The sequence below is a fragment of the Odontesthes bonariensis genome, chromosome 11 (assembly GCF_027942865.1).
Source record: "Odontesthes bonariensis isolate fOdoBon6 chromosome 11, fOdoBon6.hap1, whole genome shotgun sequence".
NCBI lineage: Eukaryota > Metazoa > Chordata > Actinopteri > Atheriniformes > Atherinopsidae > Odontesthes > Odontesthes bonariensis.
In genome coordinates this window covers 4,051,464-4,058,094 of record NC_134516.1, presented here as the reverse complement: position 1 = coordinate 4,058,094, position 6,631 = coordinate 4,051,464, and the positions used below count along the sequence as shown (strand labels likewise).

The 6,631-nt window shown below is 43.7% G+C and overlaps 1 long non-coding RNA gene across 1 annotated transcript; it reads left to right on the top strand.

The window, feature by feature from the left end:
- The first annotated feature begins 2,955 nt into the window (after positions 1–2,955).
- LOC142391303 (uncharacterized) lies at positions 2,956–5,875 on the top strand. The gene is made up of 3 exons (XR_012770526.1): positions 2,956–3,087; positions 4,015–4,179; positions 5,219–5,875. It is a non-coding gene; the product is annotated as an uncharacterized LOC142391303 (long non-coding RNA).
- Positions 5,876–6,631: the final 756 nt, after the last annotated feature.

Genomic DNA, 6,631 nt, shown 5'->3' with positions numbered 1-6,631 from the left:
GCTTAAAATTGCACTATGACTTAGGCTGCGCTCCACTGTCTCCAACAAACGCTCGCTGTTCAGAAAGTAGAGGCGACCTCTGGGCTCAGAGGCAATTTGTAAGAAAAATGTGCGGCAGAGCTCAATGAGCGTGACTTTGTGTGAAAGAGGACACGTTTTCCTACATTTTAAGGGATCATTTCTTTCTGGCAGTTAAACTGTATGAAAGTTATAGTTTGAATAGTTGTTTGAAAAGCTAAACAGGTTGAAATTGATCAGCACGCGATTTGGCATCAGACTGAAGTGGGCGATGAGCTGTGGGTGAAGGTGGGACCCGCACACTGAAAGTGTAGCTACGGCTCACGCATAGATTAATGCTGCGCCAGTGAATTTTTGATCCTTGGCGGCGCTTGTGTGTGAGGGACAAGCACGAGGAAGGAAAAAACAAACCGAGCATAAGGAGAGAGCCCAGCCATGTGAGCGGTGAGATGCAAAGCACAGAGGAAATTCTAAAGAAAAAAAGAATCGAGGATAAAGTGTGCGAGAGGGAGTGCTGCATGGTGTATATCGCTGACATTGACGGGGCTGGATAATGGTAGCTTACTGTGGAAACTCCGGTGAGTGATATCAATGATATGTGAAGCTAATGGCTAGCAAGATCGTTTGCTAGCGTATTTAAAAAATAAAGTATTAAAAAAAAAAAAAAAAGTTTTTGCTCTATTTTTGTATCTTTTAAAGCAAAGAGAGGAAAAAAAGAAAAAAAATTTCGTTTGCTAGCGTATTTAAAAAACAAAGTATTTTTTTTAAAAAAAACATGTTTTTGCACTATTTTGTATCTTTTAAAGCAAAGAGAGGAAAAAAAGAAAAAGTTCGTTTGCTAGCAAGAATGTTTGCTAGCAAGAATGTTTGCTAGCAAGAATGTTTGCTAGCAAGATCGTTTGCTAGCAAGAATGTTTGCTAGCAAGATCGTTTGCTAGCAAGAATGTTTGCTAGCAAGATCGTTTGCTAGCAAGAATGTTTGCTAGCAAGATCGTTTTCTAGCAAGAATGTTTGCTAGCAAGAATGTTTGCTAGCAAGAATGTTTGCTAGCAAGATCGTCGGCAAGCGTTTAATTCATGATGTTATTTAGTAAAATGTATGCATTATTTCATATTGAAATTGTTGTTAAAATTGATTACATGTTAAAAGATGTTACTGTGTTACCTAGAGAATGCTCTAATTTTACAAGTGGAGATTTGAGAAAATTCCTGCCTAAAGACTGTTAAAAATCATTTCTTTGGGAGATTATCTCCATTTACAAGTTTAGAAAAAAATGTAAACTTGATGCAGCGATTGAACGTGACATCATTTCATTTATGGTGATTTGATATGTGTTATTAAGTCATAAAAAAATTAAATAATTATTTTTACATTTTTAAAAAAAAAAAAAAAGAGTAATGTGAGATAAAATATTCATCGGCGTTAAATAATTGACAAGTTAACGCGATAGTAACGAGTTAACTCGCCCAGCCCCTGTTCCCATGAAGCTTTTCAGAGTCGCTGCTTTAAAACATGATGTGATCAAAGATTAGGACATAAATGAACAAGTTATCATGAAAAGCTGCTTTAATTCGTTAACATAATGAGATAATTAACGACCGATCGAGGATCAGCCATCTTTATTGGTCACCTGCAGCTGAACGCCGGCAGTGAAATGTGCACTGCAACCAGCTCAGCTGTGCCAGGCAGCAAAATAAGAATAAAACAGGGTGAGATGAATCTGACAGGAAGGAAAATATACAAGTAAACATGTGAGTAGGAGCGGGGTGTTCCTGCTCTGGTGGTGCAGCGCCTGGTGTGGACCTCCTGCAGGGTGGGCAGTGCTGACCTCACTCTGTGGAGAGCTCTGCACATCACATGGATGCATGGTCTCTGCAGGTCAGCTGCAGTAAAACTGCACAAAACAGAGCAAAGTCACAAACTACAGAGAGACAGGAAGAGATTCCCAGATGTGCAGAACACGTTTCACATGCAGGAATGGATCTCACATTTTAAATGAGTGTTTTTCTTCCATTTTAAAGCATGAACCTACAGATTAATCTGTATATCTGTGGATCAGCCTTCATGAATCACTAATAAAGTGTTTCTGTGTATAGTGAGATATTTGTGGGCGATGGGAGACATTTTCAACATCTCTGCTGTGGATTAGTAATTAAAGTCCATTAAAAAGATGAATATAAAACACCAAGAATGGAACCATAGTGCACATCACCAGATTCAGAGACTCCTAAGTAGAAGTTACAGAGATATTGTGGCTGCAGAGCAGCTTCACATCATTACTGTCCCTTATGTGACTGTTCTTATTAAATGTGACTGAATGTAAGACTGTTTAACATCTTCTCCTCAGGCTGAGCGTCTGTAACCTCTCAGATGAAGGATGTGCAGCTCTGTCCTCAGCTCTCAGCTCCCAGTCCTCCAGCCTGACACAACTGGGCCTGAGAAACTCCAACCTGCAGCAGGATTCAGGAGTGAAGCTGCTGTCTGGACTGCAGAGTCCAACCTGTGGGCTGGAAACTCTCAGGTGAGGCTGTTTTCATGCTGCAGCAGAGTGCTGATAAATGTTAGCCTTTGTTCCCGGTGGGCAGCTCTGAAGTCAGCCCCACCATCAGTCTGGGATCAGTTCCTCAGCTGTGTTCCCCATGAAAGCCTCTGCTGTTTGAATCAGATTCTGAGACTGTCTCTGATGAGCTGCAGCTCCAGGGTGGAAAGGCTCAGCCACCGTGTGGACTCCTTGTTTCACTCATGATGCGTCTGAGCATAAAAACCACCGCACGGACACGATCACAGGCTTCTAACCCTGATGTTCCCTCTAAGTGGGCTTTCAGTCCACAGTCAGCATTAGAGCTGACTGATTGTGATCCCAGCTGTTCTTTTTCTCTGTAACTGTCTCCTCAGGCTGAGCGTCTGTAACCTCTCAGATGAAGGATGTGCAGCTCTGTCCTCAGCTCTCAGCTCCCAGTCCTCCAGCCTGACACAACTGGACCTGAGTAACAACAACCTGCAGGATTCAGGGGTGAAACAGGTGTCTGCTGGCCTGAAGAGTCCAAACTGCAGACTGGAAACTCTCAGGTAACAGAACACCTGTGGATGCTCTTTGTATGATTGTTCCAGCAGCTTTAGGCCTCTGACACCACAGGAACTCACCTGAACCTGGAACCTGAACCTGGAACAACCTGGAAAGTCTTTTTTGGCTCAGAGCAGCCGTCAAACCTGGCTCAGAACCATATTCAGGCTTCTAGGGGCCCATGATTAAGAGGGGCCCAGAGAGGCCCCAATAAAATTATAACACTGACCAAAAATAATGAGTCAAGTTATTAACTAACTTATAATAACAAATATATTTTATTTACAATGTTCCGGTAACAATAACTTAATTTGTTTTGGAAACATTAAGCCCCCCCCCCCCCTTTCTATTTATGTGAAATGGTTCAGTCCGACTGGATCAGCTGCAGCGCCGCAGCGGGTAAGAAGGCAGAGAAGGCAATATGCCTCAAAGTCAGGTAGCCACACACGAACAGAAAGGAAAGAAAGAGGAGAAGGAAAAGTAGAAGGAACACATTTTTGAAAACCAAAAACAGACTGAAAATGCATCAAAATGCATAGTTGTATGTAAAATAACATCATAAATTCATCATAATTCATCATAAAGCCTCCTGACCGGCTGTTTGGGGCCCATGAAAATAATTCTTAAATCCCTAGCGGCGCCCCTGCTGACGAGCGTCTCAGGTTCACATCAGTGAAATCAGCTTCTTCTTCACTGCTGCTCTCACTGTGGTGCAGAGCATATTTCTATCTGAACAGGACTCAGTGGGGAGTGGCTGCATGTGTTCGGGGCTAAAATGGCAGCAGAAATCAGGTCCATCCACGTGTGTGTAGTTTGATTGTGACTCAGATTTCTGAAGACACGGAGTCAGTAATGTGAGACAGCTGCAGACATTCAGCTTCAGCTTCAGAGCAGTTCTCTCAGAGTTTCTGTTGTTCTGTGTGTGTCTGCAGCCTGTCAGGCTGTCTGATCACAGAGGAAGGCTGTGCTTCTCTGGCTGAAGCTGTGACCTCCAACCCCAAATCCCACCTGAGAGAGCTGGACCTGAGCTACAACCATCCAGGAGCCTCAGGAGAGAAGCTGCTGAGGGCTGCACTGAAGGATCCACACACACTCAGGTATGGAGAGGCCTGCTGCAGCCTCACAGTGTCTGATAGAGGAGGCAGAGCTGGGAACATGTTCTCTGTCCTGCACTCAGCCCTGTGCTTCTGCTTCCTGCTGAGTGTTACATGAACAATCACACATGTAGGAGCCTGTTTCCTTTGCTCACAGCACAAACACTGGTTGAACATGAACAGCAGATATTTGTGGAGGAGGTCTCCAAGGAGAACATCTGCAGGAACAACAGTGAGAAGTGTCTGTTGGTCCTCTGACCCTGGGTCAGACGCACAGATGGGTCCAGGACACGTTAGCCTAGCTTAGCACAAAGATTTCTAGAACCATGTTCAGCGTACATCTGGAAATGCGTACATGTGGGTTAGACCTGCGTCCTGAGAGAGGATCTGGATGTTTGGCTGCCCTGAAACCTTCTGAGAGGAGGAGTCAGCAGAAACAATGTGACCATCAGGAGAGACCATGATGTCAGAGACTGAAGAGATTTCAGCTCAGTGTTTAAAGCTCATATTTGGCTTCAGAAAGGAGAGAAAAATCAAAGTGAAAATTCTTCCAAAGTTGAAGAGTTGAATTCATAGACAGAAACTTCATCATCTCCATCATCTGACTGCAGAAAACATTTAGTTTGAACTTGTTTTTTATTGGGTTTTCAGCGCCGACGTTCAGTTTCTGCACTTTTCTCTATCCATCTGATGGAGGTCCCAAACCTTCTGGATCCAGATGTTATATGAAGGGGGGGTTCAGCCATCTAATAGTTCTGCAGCTCAGTGCTGCTGTGAGTAATATATTTACAGATGTTTCTCTGACCTCCCATTCAGCCCTTTAGGCATCACTCCTAATAGAGCCACAGCAGCATCCCGAGGTACAGAGCATCAGATACCTCTCCCCAGAGTGTCTTTACTTTGGGACATAAGCAGAATATATGGGTATGACTGGCAGCATGTGCTCCACCGTTCCTCCAGCATCAGCTGGAATGGGACCGGCTCATTCTAGATGCTATTTCTGGAGTCCTGAAACATGTGACAGTTATTTTCCTGCTTTCAGGGTGGAGCCTGCTGGAGAACGATGGCTGACACCAGGGCTGAGGAAGTGTGAGTGTGTTCTTCATCTGATTCATGACATCCAGCCATCGCCACACTGTCACATCACTCATTGATCAAAGTGAACAGATGATGGATCAATAACTGCAGCTGGACTGTGTTTGTTCTCTCCATCAGATTCCTGCCGACTCACAATCGACACAAACACAGTGAGCAGGAACCTGAAACTGTCTGACAGCAACAGGAAGGTGACACGTGTGGAGGAGGTTCAGCCATATCCTGATCATCCAGACAGGTTGGATGTCTGGCCTCAGCTGCTGTGTGGAAATGTTCTGACTGGCCGCTGTTACTGGGAGGTGGAGTGGAGAGGAAGAGTTAATATATCAGTGAGTTACAGAGGAATCAGCAGGAGAGGAGGAGGCAGAGACTGTGCGTTTGGATGGAACGATCAGTCCCGGAGTCTGTTCTGCTCTGATGGCGGTTACTTTGTCAACATGAAAGCATATTTCTGAAATGTGTGCTTGATACCCTGAACTATAAGTGGATGTCTGGGCTTTGCCATCAGTGCTGTAATTCAGGACTTTACCTTTAGAAGCCTCCTAAGGTGATGTTTGTTGTGATTTATAAATATGGTGTCAAAATAAAACTGAAGTGAATTTGCCTGAATTGTGCTTTTATTTGCACCGGAAATAGTTTTATCTCCACGCTGCAGCACGTCCGAATGAATAGAAGCCAAGTGTGTGTGTGAAAATAAAAGCTCCAGTGAAGAATATGAGCAAAATGACTGAAAACAGCTTTGAGCTGTAGTTCCTGTGGGTGAGTGATGCCACGAGCTGAGCTTGTGTAGCGTTTAAAGTACGGCACGTCCCATCCACACGTGGCTGCTAAACAGGAGCGAGCATAAAGAAAGCCAAAGTGATCCGTTTTCATACTTAAGGTTTCAGTTTCATCCCATCTTTGGTTTGTGAAATGTGCATTTGTGAGTTGTGTTTCAACACTGTAAGCAGGTGGCATAGTTTAGCTTGGATCTTAATTAGACTGATTGTAATTTGAGCGGCAGGTAAGTTTGGTAAAATAAAGCCAAATATCAGTCTTTGTTGTAGAAATATGACTACTTTGCAAGGAAAGAAAAAGCAGGCGAATGAAAAGTTACTAAAGCAGGAGTTTTCCCTTGAAAAAGTCCATCTTTGGAGAATAAAACAACAGAGTTGTTAACAGAGTTTCTCCGAGTTTGGGGCTGGTTGGGTGCTTTTGAATGGATTATCCCATGTCGTTTTGTGTCTCTGCGAGAGGCCAAAAGACGGGTGATAATAATATTCTTCTCAGCACTGATGAGTTGTAATCGGGGCTCAAAATGAACACCAGCCAAATTCAATTCAATTCAATTCATTTTTATTTATATAGCGCCAAATACAAC